Raw genomic sequence first — 21,974 nt, forward strand, 5'->3', positions numbered from 1 at the left:
CTTTAAAAAAGGGAAGATGAACAATTACCAGAGAAGGTTGAAGTTCACACACTTTGGATGCAGAGTGATATTAACAGGTATGGCATAGACGTTGAGCAAAGAATGGATGCTGGCCAGTGGGTAACCCCTGGGCATTCCGACTGAGGATCCACCCTACCTGGAACCTAACATGGAACACATCTTTCCAGGCCTGGGTGGTGACAGGAATCTTAGAAGCCTAACTGTGCTTATTTCTCCACTCTCAACCAAAATGGAAATTACGTACTGATGGCTGAATGTATTTCTTCATCTCCCCTCTTATGGAACTACATCACTAGCCCCTCTCATGTCTTGAGTTGATTTTGGCAGTTTCCTAAAGTTGAAATTCCCTGTAATTAACCTATGCACTCTTGCCTGCTCTAATTTGACAACAATTCACTTTCTCTTCCAGGACTCTTCGTTATGACCAGTAAGTTGAATGGAAATATTAATACCAGAGGTCACTCAGTAACCTTTTTGGGATGTCATTATGTGTTTTTGTCAGTGTTTATTATTATTATTTTGAAATATTACTTAATAGCATTTGTTCATGGGGGTGACGTTTTTATCTGTTATCTGTACATATTCTGGGTGGTAGGGCCACTTATTTTCCTTTGTTCTCTATCTTGCTAATGTTTATGATATTTGGCTAACTCAATAGTGATTTAAAAGTGTTTGTGAGGGCTCTTTTTCTTAAGAAAGTATGGGTAACTCAGTATATTTTTATTGGTTAGTTTTATAGAATATTTATTTTATTCATTTTGGGGGGAGGTACATAGGCCAGGAATCAAACCCACGTCTCCTGCATGGCAGGCAAGCATTCTACCACTGTGAACCACCTGTGCACCCATAATTCTTTCATTTTTTAATCAAAGAAATTGGTAAGTGTTGAACATGAATTCCGTAGTATTATTTTGTTGTTGTTGCTGTTTTGGGTGCATGATCCGGGAATTAAACTGGGTCTCCCGCATGAAAGGTGAGCATTCTAACACTGAACCGCCTGTGCACCCCCGCAGTATTATTTTTGAAAGACACTTTGTGTACTCTTTGATTCGTCTCTGTGAGTTCTTCATTTCATAATGGCGCTTCATTCTCATGTTCACACTTGCTCTGTGATTGCTGTGGCCTTCCTATTTAATTTGAGCAGTTTTACTCATTCCATAATTCTAATCTTTATTTCAGAGCATGGCTCTGAAGAGATTGCTTTGTGATGATAATGTGTTAATCTCCCTGGTTTTGCCTGGAGATATGGGTCAAAGGGTGGTCCAGGAGCTCAAGGGTGGGCTTCTGGCCAAGAGGAGGCCCATGTGTCCATCCAGCTGAGCAAGCAAGCCAGTTCCATCCCTAGTGTCTCCTGGGTTGAGCTGCTGTTTCTGCTCCACTGCATACTCACATACCTCTTCTTTGTGTCAGCCTCTTTTGCCTGAGAGAGTCTTTGGCTGGGATAGTTATCTAGTTTCTTGATGGGTCTGCATAGGAGAAGGTAAAATCTTGCCAACTGTTTTTCTGTGGGCCACACCCGCATCTTAGTAGCTAAAGATTTTTCCCTTTTACTCACAATTGCTTCACACAAGCCTTGTACAAACCACTTAATCTGCCTATGTCTCAATTTCATGTCTGCAAACGCAGTGAATAACATTGGCTGCTTTTCTCCTCAGATAGTCCTAAGGATTAATGAGCTGACATTCAAAAGCACAATTTTCTAAAAGATAGGCTCTCCATGAATTCTAATTTCTATTATTACCATCCTTCCTTTTTACTGCCAGCAAAATAATAACACTCACATAGAATCCATGTTTATTGAGGGCTTTGCATTTTTAAGTGTCATAACATTTGATACGCAGTCTCAGCATCATACATTTATGGGATAAAGCATTTGTTAAACCTCTGTACAGCTCTGTTTTTCATTGACTCTTGATGTGATTGTTTTGCCAATTCCAGATTATTTTTTTGATTTGAAAATCTTATCTTTGATTTGAAAGATTTGACTTATATCAAGGCTGTTTGGGGTATGGATATTTATTCTTTTGACTGAACTAATTGGATACTATGAATGTAATTTGACTTGTAAATTGGTATCCCTCATTCTGCATCTTTGGAAATTATGTTAGAATCTTGCATCATTAGAAAGAGACTGAAGATATTAAAGATTAGGGTGAGATTTGAAGGGAGAACTTGGAGGCCTGGTTCAGTGGCAGACACCAGGACCTTATCAAACCACAATTGACTAATCAAAGGATGGAGTCTGGACTTGTTTACTTGTCTGGGTAAACCTTAAATGTTTATATTGGCCAATTGATCCCCTTTCATCCGCCCTCCTCTGCCAAGAGGCCAACATCCATTAAATGCCAGACTTCGGCAGTCCTGTTTTGTTAATTGTTTATATCCTGAACTAGCATGACATGCTTAGATCTTCATCCCTCTATGGTCTCCCATGCTGCTTTTGGGTCTGATGCCTAATTCTGGTTCACAAAGCCCTGGGGACTTTATCCAGGCACTAGTTCAATTAATTTCTGTGAAAGAGGATCAGGTATTTCTTTATTCGATGTCTCTTTGGCAATGGCTTGCTTCCCTTCTCATCAATCTCTTCCAGGCCCCAGGTACTAGATGCCCTCAGGGGCCTCCAGATGTAGTCTTTTTGAGGTTTCCTGGGAACTTTCTGTTAATCCCTCCCCTTCCAGATGAGTAAATTTGGTAAGTGGGAGGTAGTGTGTCCCTATGACTTTGCTGTGTAAGGGTTTCACCACTAGAGGGTGGTGGTGTCTTTTTATGACCCTTGAGATCATTTACATTGACATGGTCTTTATTAAAGAAATGATTCTATAAACGAAATAGCCAGAAGTAAGTAGCGGGCAAAATAAGTCTCTATTTTGTAAGAATTACAAATTATACGAATAATAAATGGTAAACTTTGGATTTTGCCTAAAAGCCAAAATGTTAATAATGGGTGGTAAAAATTTGATTGAGAATTTTTGTTCCTTCTGAAATTGATGATGGAGAATCATGACTTAAAAAAATTACAGCTCAAATATGGCTTCTCATATTTTCCATGATATGACCAAAGTTTGCCTGAAATTTTTGTGTGATGTGAACTTGCATTATACTTTTTTGGCTTTTGTCTGGAGACATTTTACAAGATATGCCATTAACTCCAGGTTATTTCAGTCCCTGGCTTATTGATAGTGAGTTTGCAAGAACGTGTATGGGTTTTATTAAGTGGATAACAGAATGACAGAATTTGACATGTATAATGTAAAAAAACTAGTCAGGCCAATGATTTCAAAAATGTTAGAAAAAAAAGGGGTGCACAGATAGTTCAGTGGTTAGAATGCCCACCTTCCATGTGGGAGACCCAGGTTCGATTCCCAGACCACACACCCATAAAAAAAAAGGTTGTCTTTAAGACTTCACAAAGTCTTTATTTTGATTAAGCTTATTTAACACAGAAAAACACAGGGCTACCTGATTCTCTACCAAGGGGGTGAAGAGCTTTAGGTTTGTATTGGGAATAGGCAGGGGCAGACCAGCTGGAAGCAAGCCTGAAAAGGATAAAGGGCAGTCCATCAATGGCCATAGGCCTGAGAGTAGGAAAAAGCAGTGCTGGGCCTGAGAAAAATAATGCTTGCTGCATTGATGAGTTAAAGAAAATCTTAGACCCTATTTAATTTTTTATAAACTTGTAGTTGATCAATCCTTTTCAAATGCCAATTTTTTAAAAACAAATATTAGGGTGTACACTTCTGTTATGACAAAAATAAAGGTCTGGAAATGAGGGAATTGGAGTTCTGTTGATGATGTGGTCACCAACCAGCTAAATGCTTTTAGATAGCTCACAACTTCCATACACCTCAGTTTCTGTATTTATAAAAGAGTACCACTGAATTTGATCAGTGATAGTCACATGGAAACATGGAAAACTATGAGCTCTGGAATGTGACCCAAGAGCTGTGCATTGCAATGAAATGGGGTAGTTATTAAGGTGGTGGGTGGTTGGCTCTGTTCTAACTTTCAGCCAGAGTATCTTTGCCCCTTTTTACCCCCTGTTGTATTTCTTTAAGTTTCAGGCATTGTTTTGTTTGAAGAAATGTCTTCTCCATGCATAACAAAAAATATATTTGAAAAACATTCAAGTAAATTATTGCTGAGGTCTCTTCAGCTCTAAAGGTACATTTTGCTATGATAATTAATGATAATATATATTATGTACAAGAAACACATACACAAGCACATTGTTGTGTATTTGTATACTACCATTCCTCTAGAATAGAAGAACCTCATAGTAAAACAAAAACAAAAACACACATATACCATAAAGCTGAAAATCATTAACAACAACATAAGGTAAGTCCCATGGAAAAATGACAGGGTTGGAGGGGTTGAAAGAGGTTTTAATTATATTAAACCAACAAAAAAACAAATTCTAAGGATATTGAATATTGCTTCAAATCTCAGCCTAAACCTCCCAATGGCCAAGCATGAAGGTATATGACTTTTTTTTAATAACTTTTTTTTATTGTGTAATATAACATATATACTAAGCAAAGAAAGAAAAAAGCAATAGTTTTCAAAGCATTCTTCAACAATGTAGTTACAGGACAAATCTCAGAGTTTGTCATGGGCTACCATACAATCTCTCAGATTTTTCTGTCTAGCTGCTCCAGATTATAGGAAGCTAGAAGAAATGAATATCTTTTTATCAACACAATCTACTCTTTTTTTTTTGTGAAAATAACATATATACAAAAAAGCAATAAATTTCAACGCACAGCACCATGATTAGTTGTAGAAGAGATTTCAGAGTTTGGCACGGGCCACAATTCTGCAATTCTAGGGTTTTACTTCTAGCTACTCCAAGATACTGGAGACCAAAAGAGATATCAATTTAATGATTCAGCAGTCATATTCATTTGCTAAATCCTACCTTTTCTACACAACTCCACCATCACCTTTGACCTTTCTATCCCTTTCTTTAGGGGTATTTGCGCTATGGCCATTATATACTTCTTCATGTTAGACAGGGCTATCAATAATTATTATGGAGTAGGGAGGTGGAACTAGCTGATGTTCAGGAGAAGCTGGGCCCTCCTGGTTTCAGGACTTACTTGGTCCAGGGACCATGTGGAGATTATAGGCCTCTGGAAAGTTACCCTAGTGCATAGAACCTTTGTAGAATCTTATATATTGCCCTAGATGTTCTCCAGGATTGGCTGGAATGGTTTTGTTTGGGGTTTGGCAAGTCATGATAGAAAGCAATGACTAACTGAAGTTTACCTAAGAGCAATCTCCAGAGTAGCCTCTCTACTCTATTTTAACTCTCTCTGCCACTGATACTTTATTAGTTATGCTTCTTTGTCCCCTTTTAGTCAGGATGGAATTGCTGATCCCATGGTGCCAGGGCTGGACTCAGTCCTGGGAGTCATCTCCCACATTGCCAGGGAGACTTTCACCCCTGGATGTCATGTCCCACGTAAGGGGGAGGGCCATACTTTCACTTGCAGAGTTGGGCTTAGAGAGAGAGAGGCCACATCTGAGCAACAAAAGAAGTCCTCTAGAAGTAACTCTTAGGCGTACCTATAGGTAGGTTAAGCTTCTCTGCTACCTACATAAGCTTCACAGAAGTAAGCCTCAAGATCAAGGGCTTGGCCTATTGATTTGGGTGTCCCTAGTGTTTGACATAGATAGCATCAGGGGATTCCCTGGTGGTAAAGTTTAATAGTTCCATTTTTTTTTTCCCATCCCTCAAGGAACTTTGCCAATACTTTTTGATTATCTGCTTAATATATTCTAAGATGTATCCAGGCACTACATTAAGCTATACAGGATTAAAGGACCTCTTTCTTACCCTGAGTTCCCTGTGTTTCAGTTGTTCAAATGAGCTATACAGGTAGGTTGAGTTAGATTATGTGCTACAGAAAATTTAGGTTCCAGACAAAATAACTTTTCTTCTTTTCTCAAAGGGTATGTGTGGTTCTAAAATAAAGACAATGTCTTCCTTAACCCTGTGTTCTGAATTACTTTAACCCTGATCTGATTGGCTTCATTTTTATTTCTAAATATACTAGGTTTTTAATAAGAGCAAGCATGCTACTTCATTAATATTAGAAGAAAGAAAGTTTTTCCTATTTCCAAATCCTGGGAATAATTTCCATTTGTGATTTATATGAAGGAAACTGAATAGCGTAATGGGTGAGATCCTCAATTACTATTTTATGAAATCTATAGTGAAATTCTATGCATGGTCACATCTCATCCTTACCACAAATAAAAGCCAAGGAAATAGTGTTAAGCCAACATTCTGTAAAAGCAATTTTGTTAGGAGGCTCAAGTAATAGCCTCTAACATTTAAGTTGCATTTTGATCGGAATTTCTATAGGGATAAAACTAGAATTCTGTGGATGAATGGTTAACCTGTCTCCTTTTAGTGTGGGCATAGCTTTTAATGGAAACTCTATGGTAGGCAATTTAAAATCACATTGCAAGGAAATTTCTGAAAGACAGGCTTTTCTTGTGCTCAAAGACAGAAAAATGATGTTTTCTGTGAAAATAAAGTGTGTGACATGTTCTTGCTTTAATGGCTGCCTCCATTGGACCTCAACCAGAGGGGCCCAGAGCTTGAATTGGCTTTCAGCCAAAACTTGAGTGCTCCAGGTGTGAACTTTTAAGGGTACAATGAATAGAGTGAGGCTTACTTAAGTTAGGCTCATCATCCCTCTGTGATGAGGGCAGATTAAAACGTCTCTTCTTATGTTTCTAAGAAAAAATATGCAGGAAGAACATGGCAAGGGGCCACCACCATGTATTGTTTTTTACATTTGGGGAAGAGAAGAAAAGCTGGGGTTCCCTGGCTTCTAATACCACTGAGCAATGTGTCAGAAACGGACTTCTGTTTCAATTATTTTTTATCATTTACAATTTTATTTCTAGTATCTAAACATTTATCATCTAAAGTCTATTTTATAAAATTAAGACATAAAAAAAAGAGTGAGCAAGTGAGAGATCAAAGTCACACAGGGCACTTTTGTATAAAAGTCATAAGTTTCCTGCTTTTTAAATGCACCCCAGTTCTTCTGGGGAAAAGTTAGATAATAGAGGCAAGAGATGGGATCTTGGTGATTATGTGGTGAAGAAATCCTCCTATTACAGATGGAGACATGAAGACTCTCAGCCGGCAAGAGCCCCGAAGCTCATATAATCAGTTGGCCTAAACCCAAAACCAGACTCCAGCTCTTGTTATTTCATTTCTGTTATGCCACAGAATCCAAACCGTTATTACAATTCCTGATGTTTTCTTTAAATGTGTCTTCTAGAATGTGTGTGTGTGTGTGTGCACACGATTTTGCACACACATACACACACACATGCCTATGTGTATAAAAATGGCAGCTAAGGGAATGGAGAAAGGTGTTGGCTCTTTGAGTTTCAGCTCCAGACAGTTTTACTTTACCATTCTCAGAGCAAAAAAGAACAGAAAATTGCCAAACTTCCCCAAATGTCTGAGTTTACCTTCCTAATGACAGGTTTGTTTTTCTGGTTTATATTTTGCAGATAATCCAGAAGTGGCCCTTCACAGGCTGGTCTGCATTCCCTAGATTTGGGCATCACAGTAATTCCCTCAGTTTAACTGCAGAGTTTATAGGGTATCTCTGAGGAGACCTCAGAACTGGTTTCCAAGAGCTTATATGACTTACAGTTGACTGTAATGGGATGCAACTTAGATGAGAAATGTGAATTTAAAAAAAACTTGAAACGAATTTGCATCCCATGGTGATTACCTCAACATAACTGTTTTCACTTCTCCAAATTTCCTTCCAGTTTTTATCTGTAATATATACATTTTGTTCTTGTAACCCTAGTTTATATAAACTTTCAAGTTTAGCTTTTATTCACTGAGATATATTGTAAACTCTTCCCCATGTTGTTAGAGACTTTGTAATTGTTTTTAAAAGATGACATCGTGCCATAAATAGATAGCTTATAAATCATTTAACTATTCTTTTATAGAATATTGAGCTTGTTTTTAGTTTATTTTTCTATTACATGTAAGTCTCTAAATAGTGTTGTAAACATAGCTGTTCTTCTTTCTTTAGAGTCATTATCTTGTAGAAAATAGTGATTACTGAGGAGGGCCCAAAGACTTTTATGATTATTAAAGTGTACCCTCCAGGGACCAAGTCTAGTTTTTTGGGGCCTGAGTTTTATAATAGTTAGGGAACCTCTCTGAGACAAAGACTGCGAGACTACGAATATCACTTGCTACAATCCCTCCCAGTGCCTCAAGCTATAGGGCTTCACATTGTCAAAGAGCTTCCCTCAAGGACTGTAGTAATTTTCTATTGGATATGAGAATCCTTTCATCCCTAAAGCTTCATGAGCACAGAATTTTTTTTTTGGGGGGGGGGAGCGGTGTGCATTGTTCAGGAATTGAACCCAGGTCTCCCACATAGAAGGCAAGCCATTCTACAACACTGAAACATCCATGCACCCAAACACTGTATTTTGTGATTTAGTTGTATTTAGCTAATTTAATTAGAATAACTTGGTTACATATAACATGTAGTAGTTAGTTTGCTTTTGAGTGCATTTCTTTATTAGAAAGACCATGTTCCACCATCTATTGCTCCATTAGAAAAGTTATTGGCTCTAAACAACCTTTTTGTCACACAGTTTGGTATATGAGAGATTGAGGTAGGACTTGACTGGGTGATTCATCGCTCATTGTCATATAGACTGGGGTTCTCAGGTTGTAGATGGGCTGGTCTGAAGGTTTCCAGATGGTTTCACATTTATGTTTTACAGCCTGGCAGGGATGCCTAGAAAGTGGGGCTCAGCCGGGACTGTAGACCAGAAGAGTTGAACTTCTCATATGACAGCTGGCTTTACCCAGGGTAAATTTTCAAAGAACTTGGCCAGAAGATGCAAGGTTTTGCTTGATCTAGAATTGGAAATCCCAGAATGTCACTTCTGCATTCTATTAGTCATGCGTCTCTACAGCCAGTATAAATTCAAGGGGAATCTCAATGGGAGGAGTAGAAAGAAGTAGAGGCCATATTTGATCTACTAAGCCTAACAATTGTTCCTTTATTGCATTTTCTGGTGCCTGTTATCTGCTCAATAGCTGCATATATTGGAATTTGAAAAGAATAAGAAAGATTCAAGAAGTACATTAACATGGTTTCATGATAGTGAGAAAAAATAGATTATCATTTTGTAACTTGCATAAATCTACTAAATGTGCCTTTATTAAAGTTGAGAAACCAGAATTTCTCCAAGGAATGGCTGAAATAAAGTCATAAGTTTATAGTTATATATTATATTATGTATATTATATCCTTGTCTTTTGTTTATGTCATCTTTACTTATTTAACTTTTTTTTTCCTTTATTTAAGATTAGAAGAATGGGGTACCAAATTTCCAGCAGCAAATTTAGGTGTTGTCATGTCATGAATACTAGAGAAAAATTGACATAGAAGCTAATAGACATACAAGCCATTTGCTTGCTTGCTTTCAGCCTCCCTTTCTGATCTTCTGTGTTCTTCTATGCATTGTAGGTTCTGGAACCCCATAAATTACTTTTCCATGTTTTTTCTTGTTAGCAGGATTCTAGTTAAGTCTTACTAATGGGAGGCCATTGAAAGAGACTGGAAAAGAAAGAAGGGGAAAGGGATTTTCTTCCTGCTTCCAGATTCTGTGCCTCTTTCCACAGCAGCACATAGCTATGGGTTCCAGCACCCTCAGTAGTTTCAGTACCCACAGCAGGGAAACTCTTTCTTGGTTCCAGCACCGATACTTGGTGTCTTTCAGATATCCCAGCACCCACCAACAGAGCTCCCTTTGGAGTCACCAACACCTGCTGAGGGGCCTCTCCTCATCAGTTCCAGCACCAGTCACACAGGGCCCAGCTGTTTCCACATTGCTGAGCAGCACCCATGCTTCCAAGCACCTCTGTGTGGTGCCATGTACACAGTCCCAGGACTGGCCTGGTGGCCCCTTCTTGTGTTTTTCCAGGATCCCTTGAGGCACCACTGAAGTGCATCAGCAGGTGAGCTCCTGGGTCTACCACTTCCTCCCCTTTTTGCCTCTGATCCAGGGGATAGTAGTTGCTTTCTGCAGGTAATAATATCTGGGCTAGTCACACTCTATGTTTTGCTCTTTCAGTCTCCCAAACGCTTTTGCAACTAGTGAACACTGCTTGAAATATCTCATCTGGTTTCTATTTTCCTTAATGAGCACTAATGATACAGTAAGTGCTGTGTTATTGCTACGCGTTGGCAGGTGTGGGTAAAATGTCCTTAGAAAGGGCTCAACTTCGTGCAGCTGGTGGGAAGAAACGTGGTTCTTTATGGGCAAGCCATTCATGGAATATTGGAGCTTTGTTTTCTGTGTTTTTAATATCCTCCCTTAGTTTATAGGCTCTGTGGACATAGCTTCAGTTGTGTTTTGCAAGGAGAGACTATATTTTCACAAAATCAAAGGCAGATACACTTGGAAGTAAAACTCATTTGTCTTGTCAGTTGTTAAATTGAATATTGTCACAGTGGATGTCACAGGAATATGTCCACAGATTATTCGGTCATTAACGCTTCACAGGCAGGCTCTTAGAAATGTAAGAATGGAATGTTGTGAGGAAAAGAGTTTGTGATGAAAGCCCATCCATTTTTCTTCATTTGACAAAAGCTAACTATTAGATTTTGGCTTAGTTGCAGTTTTGAAGCCATGAAAGGCTCCAGAATTTTCATGCTTGAGAATTATCTGTGCAGTCTATGAAATGGAAAAAGGCACTGCCAATTCCTTTTTGAACAAAAGGATCAACAAAAAAGAATCTTTGTTATGCCTTGGCTCTTATATTCATTTGACAGCTCTTAAAATTAATATTGTGAAAAAAAAAGTATTTAATGTCAAGGTCCAATAACCATTTATTAGATAATATGTAGCTATTAAATACTGTGCAAATATAAAATAATAATTCCATTACTAGCATCAAAATGTTTTGAATAAAGAAAGCTAAGAAGAAAACTGTTCAAAATTAAACGTTTATTTTGGCTTCATTGTAATTATCTGTGATAGTCAGCAGACAAAAATCATGTGGTATACATATATTTGAACAAGCATATAAAATTGTCCTGGTTTATTTTTTCTTAACTTGTGCCTGGTCCTGTGGCTATAATATGCACTTTCTCAGGTCAGATTTGGTAATTATCTTTCTATCTTTAAAATGCCACTTATTTATGATTATTCTGTACCCAAAGACAGTTCTCTATTATATTAAGTTCCTTTAGAATACAAAATACTGGCCTTAGCCAGGTTAAGACTTTACTTATTGGAACTGATTTAGAATACTGCTCTATGTGATTGTTTGTCTTCATAAGCTTGGAAGACAAATGCTTGAAATTGATAACCAAACTAGTTGAAGGATGGCTATGCAAATCTTCATAGCATGGGGTCTAAGGGTGTAGCATTAGAAAGAATGCAGAAATTCACCAGTTCTCAAATGCTGAAATCTGAAGAAAATTTAGGAGAGTCAAAGTATTTGTGATTGTTTTTACAGTGAAATACTTTAACTCTCTAATATAGTATTTTTAAAGCAATTTTTAATTTACAGTATGAAGGTTACAAAGGTATAGACTTTTTATATATAATACTCTCAAGTTACACGTTTTCATTGTGATATGCAATGCTATGTTGATATGCAACTCAAGGGAAAGAGCTTCCCTGGGCATCTATATTTATAGAGTACCAACAAACTTTTTTAAAAGTTAAGAACACAAATACTGCCCTGTTTATACCATGAATTTTGGATTTGGCAGCCTGGTGATGCCAGAAGATTTGAGACTTATATCTAGACTTGAAACTAAATCTTGTTTAAATACAGGGTTCTAATAAAAAAGAAAAACCCAAAATGTCACTTACTTTAATTCTTTGTAGATGTATTATTCTAGCTTTCTAAGACTTAATATTTAACAAAAATGTAAGTTGCATAAGACAGAATATATACGAGTGGGTATAATCAGAATTGTACAGATTAGCCAAAATAGGCCTTCAGGGGTTATGATTTACCATGCTGTTTCTGAAAGCTCTCCTGGCTGGTATCAAAATGGAAAACATTCTTTGGGCACCAAAATCTTATAACCCTGACTTCATCTAACAGATTGTAAACATAACATTGGAGTCCTATACTACAGAAAACAATCTGAAACTGTTCTTATGGTGAGGGCAGATTTATTGCAGAAAGAGAATATCGAGATTGATTATGCCTGAAACTTAAACACACTGAACCTGAAACTGAAAAAGACCTGAAACTTAGCTTAAATAAATTTTTCTCCCTCAAATCTTGTAAGCACAAAATAGAGTTGAAAAAACATGAAACATGACTGACACCCACTTTAACAGGACAGAGAAAATAGGAAAGCATTTCTTCCAACCTACAAGGAACACATTCTTATATTCCAATAATTACAATCATTAGCACCTTATTGTAAAGAGCATGTTTAATGTAATGACCAAGACACTCAAGGCATGACCTAATTTTTGTGCACTTGAGAAATAAAGGAGAAGGAGCCTATCTGACTGGAGAAGGAGCCCATCTGACTGTGTTTCACAGCCATTCCAATCACAGATGGCTTAGGGACTTTCTGGGCACAGCTGAAGTTCTTGTCTGAAAAGCTGACCCTAATTATAAATGGATGGAAAGGAACTGTTACTGTAAGAAAATAATGGGAATATTCAGTCAACCTCTCTTATTTTCCTTAGGTTCTCATTTTATAGAGTTTAAATGCAAGAGTGTTCTAGAATAGGTGGGATTTTGCTAAGTTTTAGATATCTTCATTTTGATCCATCTTTAATGAGGAAATACTTTCCATCCTGTGTAAGTAAGGACTTTCAACAAATGAAATGTTTAAAGGATTTCAGTATGAAAATGAATGGTTTAGCTCAATTTAGAAACAGGGAGTAGATTAAGCATACATTTAGCTTTGCTATTTATAGTTCAAAAGAAGCATTTTTTAAGAAAAGATATTTCCTTGATCCACTCTGGGAAACAGAGTTTAATTTTTCATCTTTTGTGTTTTATCTTACTGATAATCTATGCTGTTCTCCTTCCCAATCTTAAGTCTATTTTGCATTTAAAAAATCATGCATTATGAAAAGAATGACCTACTTAAATGTGCTTAGAGTCCTTTCATGTTGGCATGGATCAAAATCTAAGCATCCCTTTAAACATTCTCCAGTTTGTCAGATCCAGATAAGCAGAATTGCAAAAGTTCTTTGGTAAAAATAGGAAGTGATTAATCGCTTAACTACTGTTTCATAAATAGATGCCAAGGTGTGGTTGAGAAATAGTGGATTATACGCTACTTGATGGCATGAACTTTCTTTGGACCCTTCAGGGTCTCTGGTGCAGAACTGAGCATTAATAAATACTTATTAAATGAGAGAATACATGAATTAATATCATTAATTAACCTTGCAGTTTCAAAATTTCCCTGACTCCCCAAAGAACATTTTGTCTGTTCATGAGAGAGTTCTATCATTTTGGAAATGTAGTTGTGCTGGTTTGAAAGGAAGTATGCCCCCTAGAAAAGCCATGTTTTAATAAAAAATCCCATTTCATAAAGGCAGAGTAATCCCTATTCAATACTGTATGTTTGAAACTGTAACCAGATCATCTCCCTGGATGACGTGATTTAGTCAAGAGTGGTTGTTAAGTTGTTAAGATGGTGACGACATGTCTCCACCCATTTGGGTGGGTCTTGATTGATTTATTGGAGTCCTATAAAAGAGGAAACATTTTGGAGAATGGAGATTCAGAGAGAGCAGAGCAGAACGACATAGCCACGAGAAACCAAAGTCCACCAGTCATCTTTGGAGATGAAGAAGGGAAATGCCTCCCTGGGAGCTTCATGAAACAGGAAGCCAGGAGAAGAAGTTAGTAGATGATGCCATGTTTGCCATAGGCCCTTCCAGATGAGAGAGGACCCCTGAGCGTGTTCACCATGTGTCTTTCCAGATGAGAGAGAAACTCTGACTGTGTTCACCATGTGCCCTTCCACTTGAGAAAGAAACCTGGAACTTCATCGGCCTTCTTGAACCAAGGTATCTTTCCCTGGGTGCCTTAGATTGGACATTTCTATAGGCTTGTTTTAATTGGGGCATTTTCTCAGCCTTAGAACTGTAAACTAACAATTTATTAAATTCCCTTTTTAAAAGCCATTTTGTTTTCTGGTGTATTGCATTCCAGCAGCTAGCAAAATAGAACAGTAGTGATAGAACAGTCAGGTCCCAAAGATATATATGTGATTGGGATAAAGAGGGACAAAAACAAAACCAAAAACAAAGAACCAAAAAGCACATGGGTCACTGGCATGGAGGTAAAATTATTGTAAACTAAGAAAAGTATTTAGAAGACTCAGAAATTAAAACTTAATAAGGATACTTGCTTTTATGATATAATAAAGTATCATTTCTCCAGTTTTAACCAGTCTATTTTGGGGCAATTCAAGGATTATAGTTCTTATGGTAGATTTTTGTTAATTACAAGCAAATGTTCACTGGAGAGCAAGTACTCATCTATAAAAGGCATATTTACAAATCACACCACATGCAGATTCACTTTTTTTTTTTTTTGCCTGGGCAGGCACCGGGAAACGAACCTGGGTTTGTGAGGTAAGAACTCTGCCTGCTGAGCCACTGTGGCCTCAGATTCACTTTTGAAACTAGAATATGCTTTGATTTATCAGTCAAAGTGGGAAGGTAAGATTAAGAGGTAACATGGGTTACAATTTCACAATTTTAGGTTTTTACTTCTAGCTGCTCTAAAATACTGGAGACTAAGAGATAACAATTTAATGATCCAGCATTCATATTAGTTTGTTAAGTCCCATCTTCTATGTATAATTCCACCATCACCTTTGATCTTTCCATACCTCTCTTTGGGGTTGTTTGGGCTATGGCAATTCTAAATTTTTGATATTGGAAGGGACTGTTTTCCTTGCCCCTATGTTCTGAATTACTTTAACCTCAACCTCTTTGGCTTCATTCTTATCTCTAAATATCAGGTTATATATATAAAAGCCTCTCAAAATTAAGAAATAATAATCACCACTCCAGACTAAATGTGTCTGGTGCTAAAAACTTATAGTCTAGGCCCCTGTTTTCTTATAAGCATTTTCTAAAGGTGACCATACCATTGTTGTTTTTTTGTTTCTGGCTTATTTTGTCTCACCAAATGTCTCACATGTTCATTCCCATCGTTGCATGCCTCACTATATTGTTCCTTTTTGTAACAGCACAATCTTTGTTCATAAGTATACACTGTCATTCACAATCCTACCTCTCCATCAGTGCATCCTTCAGCCACCTGCATTCAAGAGGCATCATGTAGAGGGCCCAAAGTCCACAGTTCACTGACATTCTCAATTTTAGGTAATTTCATTGTTCCCAAGAGACAGAAAACCAGTTAACACACCCTCACCAAATAGGAAATCTAAACCTCCTCTTAACTCTTGTCCCTCAACCCATTATATACCTCTGCTGTAGGGCAACTCTATATTTAGTTTCCTAAGAAACGGCCATAGTGGCTGCACATTATACATTCCACCAGCAGTGCATAAGTGTCCCAGTTTCTCCACATCCTCTCCAACATTTATAGTTTTCTGTTTGTTTAATAATAGCCATTCTTATAGGTGTGAGGTGGTATCTCGTATTCTTGATCTGCATTTCCCTTATAGCCAGTGAAAATGAGTATCTCTTCATGTGCTTTGGAGCCATCTGTTTTTGCCCTTCAGAAAAATGCCTATTCATATCTTTTGCCCATTTATAATTTTATAGTTGGATTGTTTGTTCTTTTATTATTGAATTGTATGATTTCTTTGTATACACAGGAAATCAAATCTTTGTCTGATATGTGATTTCCAAATATTTTCTCCCATTGAGTACTTAATTCTTTTAGCTGCATTTTTTTTTTTTTTTTTTTTTTTTTTTTTTTTTTTTGCATACATGGTCTGGGAATCGAATCCGGGTCTCCCACATGGCAGGCAGGCATTCTAACTACTAAACTACCCATGCACCCTAGTTGGTATTTTGAATGGAATTTTTACCTTAACTGGCTCTCAGCTGGGTTATTGCTTATGTATAGAAATGCTACTGATTTTTGCAGATTAATTTTATATCCCACCACCTTGCTGAATTTGTTTATTAGCTCAAGTAACTTTGCTGTAGATTTCTCAGAATCTTCCAAGTATAGTATCATATCACCTGCAAATAATGAGAGTTTTGCTTCTTCCTTTCCAATTTGTGTTGGGTGTGGATGAGACAGAGGTCATGTACTCGCTGCAGAGATATAGCAAATCTGTCTCTGTGGGAATAGGCACCTGATGTCCTGAAAAGACTAAAGTGTTGCAAAGCTGTTTGAATCTGGGGTGGAAGGAGGCCTTGGGAAATGTGTAACTTCTGACTCATCCAGCCACAAGGAAGCAGATGGTTCAGCTCGTGATTCCTCCTTCCTGGTTCTTTAGTTACATTTTTGACTTTCTTTGTCTTGTAGCCATATAAAATAAACAGTGCTGAACCTCTTGGGGTCTTTGAGTCTCCATCCCAGCTCAGAGTACCCCCTGGTCCCAGCTTTAACTATATCTTTGTCTCTTGTGCCTTTTTTCTCAATTTCCCATGCTTCTCTTTAGTCCCAACACTGAACTGTGCTGGTCATGGCAAATTTGGATGCCTTTTATTTCTTTGTCCTGCCTGATTGCTCTAGCTAGACCTTCTAGCACAATGTTAAATAACAGTGGTGACAGTGGGCATCCTTGTCTTGTACCTGATCTCAGGGTTAAAGCTTTCAGTTTCTCTCCATTGAGTACAATGCTGGCTATCAGTTTTTCATATATTCCTTTTATCATATTAAGGTAGTTAGCTTTGATTCTTTTCTTTTGGAATGTTTTTATCAGGAAAAGATGCTGAATTTTGTCAAATGCTTTTTCAGCAACAATCAAAATGTTCATGTGATTTTTCCCTTTTGATTTGTTAATATGCTCTATTACATTAATTAATTTTCTTGTGTTGAACCATCCTTGCATTCCTGGTATAAACCCCACTTGGTCATGATGCATAATTCTTTTAATGTGCTGTTGGATTCGATTTGCTAATATTTTACTGAGAATTTTTGCATCTATATTCATTAGGGAGATTGCTCTGTAGTTTTCCTTTCTTATAGCATTTTTACCCAGTTTTGGTATTAAAAATGATATTAGCTTCATAAAATGAGTTAGGTAGAGTTCCCTTTTCTTCAATTTTTTGGAAAAGTTTGAGCAGGATTGGTGTTAGTTCTTTCTGGAATGTTTGATAAAATTCTCCTGTGAAGCCATGTGGCCCTGGGCTTTTCTTTGTAGGAAGATTTTTGATGACTTATTGAATCTCATTACTTGTGATTGGTTTGTTGAGATCTTCATTTTCTTCCTGAGTCAGTGTAGCTTTTTTGTGTGTCTTCAGGAATTTGCCCATTTCATCTGAGTTGTCTAGTTTGTTGGCATATAGTTGTCCATAGTATTCTCTTATGATGATTTCTTTTATTTTTTCAGGCTCTGTGGTAATGTAGCTCTTCTCATTTCTGATTTTGTTTATTTGCATCCTGTCTCTTTCTTTCTTTGTCAGTCTTGCTAGTGGCCCATCAATTTTATTGATTTTCTCAAAGAAGCAACTTTTGGTTTTAATTATTCTTTCTATTGCTCTTTTGTTCTCCCATTCATTTATCTCTGTTTTAATCTTTGTCATTTCTCTTCTCCTATTTGCTTTGGGGCTAGTTTGCTATTCTTTCTTAAGTCCCTCCAGGTTTGCTATTAAGTTCTCGATTTTTCACTCTTTCTTGTTTTTTTAATATAGACATTTAAGGCAATAAATTTTCCTCTCAGCACAGCCTTTGCTGCATCCCATAAGTTCTGACAAGTTGTATTCTCATTTTCATTCATCTCCAGATAGCTACTGATTACTCTAGCAATTTCTTCTTTGACCCACTTGTTGTTTAAGAGTGTGTTATTTAATCTCTGTGTATTTTTGAATTTCTCATTTTTTGGTGGATATTGAGACCCAGCTTTATCTCATTGTGATCAGAGAAAGTACTTTGAATAATTTCAGTGTTTTAAATTTTATAAAGACCTGTTTTGTGCCCCAGCATATGATCTATCCTGGAGAATGTTCCATGAGCACTAGAGCGGAATGTATAACCTTGTGCTTTGGGGTGCAATGACCTATATATGTCTTTTAGGTCTAATTCATTTATCAAATTATTTAACATCTCTGTTTCCTTGTTGATCTTCTGTCTGGTTGTTCTATCTATAGAGGAGAGTGGTGTATTGGAATTTCCTACTGTTCTTGTTGAAACATCTATGGCTCCCTTCAGTTTTACCAGTGTCTGTCTCATGTACTTTGGAGCTCCTTGATTGGGAACATAGACATTTATGATTGTTTTATCTTCTTGGTGAGTTGACCCTTTAATTAGCATATAGTGTCCTTCTTTGTCTCTTATGATGTCTTTAGATTTAAAGTCTATTTTGTCCTATATTAGTATAGCTACTCCTGCTTTCTTTTGGTTACAAGTTTCATGGAACATCTTTTTCAATCCTTTCACTTTCAGTCTATTCATATCCTGTGTCTAAGATGAGTCTCTTATGAGTAGCATATAACTGTGTTATGTTTCTTAATCCATTCAATCAATCTGTATCTTTTAATTGGTAAGTTTAGTCCATTAACATTCAAAGTTATTACTGAAAAGGCATTTCTTGAGTCCCCATCTTTTTTATTTTATTTGTCGGATCTACATATTCTTTCCCTCTTTCTCTTTGTATTCTTTAAATTACCTTTAGTGGTACTCTTCAATTCTGTGCCCTCCTCCAGTCCTCCCTTTCCTGTCTTTTCTTTTGTTTTTTCAGCCAGAAGAACTCCTTTTATTATTTCTTGTAGGGCCAGTCTCTTATTGCCAAATTCTTTCAGGACTTCTTTTTCTGTAAAAAAATTGATCTCTCCCTCAATTTTGAGGAACGATTTGGCTGGGTACAAAATTCTTGGCTGAAAGTCTTTCTCTTTCAGGATCTTGATTATATCATACCATAACCTTCTCACCTCCAGGGTGCTAGTTGAGTAGTCTGAACTCAGTCTTATTTGATTTCCCTTGTGTGTAGTAGATTGTTTTTCTCTTGCTGCTTTCAGGATTTTCTACTTCTCTTCAACATTTGACAGACTGATTAGTATGTGTCTTGGGGAAGGTCCGTTTCAGTTTATTCTGTTTGGAGTTCTTTGACTTATATATTTATGTCTTTTATGAGGTTTGAGAAGTGTTCCCCCATTATGTCCTCAACTACTCTTCCTAGCCCTTTACTCCTCACTTCTCCTTCTGGGACACCAATGATTCTTACATTTGCATGCTTTGTTTTGTCTGTCATTTCCTGAGTTCCCATTCAATTTTTTCCATCTTTTTTGCCATTTTCTCTTTTGAATCTTTGAAGTCAATTATCCTGTCCTTTTATATCACTTATTCTTTCTTCTGTCTCTTCAAATCTGGTGTTGTGTGTTTCTAATATGTTTTTTAATTGGTCAACAGAGTCTTTAATCTCTGTGATTTTTGCTATTTTTCTCTTTATTCTTTCAAATTCCTTTTTGTGGTCTTCTATTGTCTTCTTGATCTCTTTTATGTCATTTGCTATTCCACTTCTTTTATTAAGTAGAGTTGTATGAACATCTTTGATTAGTTGTTCCTACATCTGTGTCTCCTCTGGTGTTTTATTTTGGTCATTAGGCAGGGCTATATCTGTCTGCATTGTGATATGCTTAATGATCTGCTGTGTTCGTCTCATGTAAATATGTTGATTGATTTACTTTGAGAGTTGATTTCTTTCAGTAGTCTAAGGCCTTGTGTTTGCAGGATGGTTGTACAGCAGGGAGCAAGGCATGGGATGGAGCAGTCAGATTTGTGATTTGTTTCAGGGCAGGTATGGGTGCAGGTTGGGATGTTACACTGATGCTTGTGAATGTGGGCACCCAGCGACCAGGGAAGATGTAGCTGTGGGGTACACAGAGGGTGTCTAACCCTGTGTATGCTGGTCTAAGGCACAGGGCCCTTTGTGCGCATGCATAGAGATGTGGCAGGAGGTTGGTGTTACGTCTTCAAGGATTTCTGCTGATCTGGCTGTGCAGGTTTATGCACAGGTCAGCACTTTCTCAGAGCTGGGAAATGTGGCTGAGGGCTGTGCATATGTATGGTTCTAGGACTGCTGTAAGGTGCGGTTCCCAGTACTGAATGTCGTGATTGGGGTCCCGTGCACATGCATGGGCCTGGGAGTGCCATAAAGGGATGCGCTGAGCACAGGGAAGGTGGGGTGAGGTTGCAGGACTCTATCAGCAGGACGAGGGTGGGGGGCGGGGTGGGAGTGGGGGACCGGCGGGGTAGTCTGGTTATAGCCTGCAGGGAACAGGGCAGGGGAGGTAGTGCTCGGGAGGGGTGCGGGAGGGGTGGGTAGGGCTGTACTTGGGGTGTGGGTGTGGGGCAGGTACGTGCACTGGGGGCTGATGGGGTGGGGGTGCCTTAAGTATGGAGAAAGTGAGCGGGTTACGGGGTTTAGGTGCATGGGGTATGGGGTGAACCTCCAGTCATGGAGCTGTGCTGGTGAGGGATGCGTATCCAAGGAACGTGGCCTGGCTTACTTCTTAGTCCCGTATTCTCATCTGATTACTCCGGTGGGCTCTGTACCTCCACACCAGGCTCCAGCTTTCTGCCTCTCAGTTCCTCAGCCTCTGCAACCAGGGCTGCCACATGAAGTATGGAAGGCTCTTCCAGGTCAGCCACACTCCCAAGGTCAGGGAGAACTGACTGGGATTACAACGTCTAACTCGAACTACCTGAAATGAACTTTGTTCATAAGTCTATTTTGCCTGACTTACCTATCAGCCAGTCTGCACTCAAACCAAATAGCTTATGTTTTGAATACAGAGCTGAATTTTCTTTTCTTTTTCTTTTCCTATTTTGAGTGCCTCCCTTCTCCACATCCCCTTAATGTACACCTGATACATCTAGTAAATGGAAACTAGATCTTTCTTGAGTGAGCATAGAAAACATCAAGTCAATGTTAGGTTTTCTTTCAGATTCAGGGATTGTGCTAATCTTGAAATATTATATAGATATACAATTATAAATGTCAAATATATATCTCCTTCATAATTAGGAAAAACAAGCTGTGATTCTCTAATACCACAAAACCAACAATCTTACTGAGTCCCAATGTTGTCATCTGGCAGTGCTTAACAGAATCCAGGTAGCTGTTCCATGATCTTGTCACTTGCCCACTGTAGGATGCTACAGAGCCAACGCGGAATCTCAGAGTAGCAGCTGCTATCCATTGTCATTCTGGGGCCAGGATGCTGGATGGGCCCACACAGCCCAAAGCAAATTGATAGGATGTTTATGCTGAAAAGCTAAAGCAAAGTCTATAAACAAGCTGGCTCTTCAGGAGTTAACTTTCTCAAAGGGATTTGTCAGCCATAAAAGATACAGTTAGGGAAACCCACTTCAAAGACTAATTTCTCATAACTAACAGATATCTCCCTAGAATGGCAGTGACAGCCAGTCATTCAAATAATGCCTAATGAAGCTCTACTAACCCTACCCAGAGGCACAGTTGGTTAGCAATAAAAAATGGCTTAGGCTAAAATGAGGAGTTTCATTTAAAATAAATCTTATCCCCTGGCTCCTAAAGTAAAATCAGATAAACCTAAAACAAGCAAAGCTTTTCTTTAAAGCAGCGGTCTTCAATTTGCTCTTCAACATGATGACCACTAGAATGGGAAGGGAAGGTGAGGCAAGTTACATTTCCCAAGTTCTAAGTTAACCTTTACGAGGGGCAAAGTTTGGGATGAGGTGGGAAGTGATGGCTGCGGTGAGATGCAGCAAGAGCCAGGACAGAGGGACGAACCCTTGGTGA

The 21,974-nt window shown here is 38.0% G+C and overlaps 1 protein-coding gene across 3 annotated transcripts in view; it reads left to right on the forward strand.

The window, feature by feature from the left end:
* Positions 1 to 21,974, forward strand: part of MACC1 (MET transcriptional regulator MACC1) — a 209,932-nt gene that overhangs the window by 130,933 nt on the left and 57,025 nt on the right. The window lies entirely within an intron of this gene.

This window comes from Tamandua tetradactyla, chromosome 1 (genome assembly GCF_023851605.1).
Source record: "Tamandua tetradactyla isolate mTamTet1 chromosome 1, mTamTet1.pri, whole genome shotgun sequence".
Taxonomy (NCBI): Eukaryota; Metazoa; Chordata; class Mammalia; order Pilosa; family Myrmecophagidae; genus Tamandua; species Tamandua tetradactyla.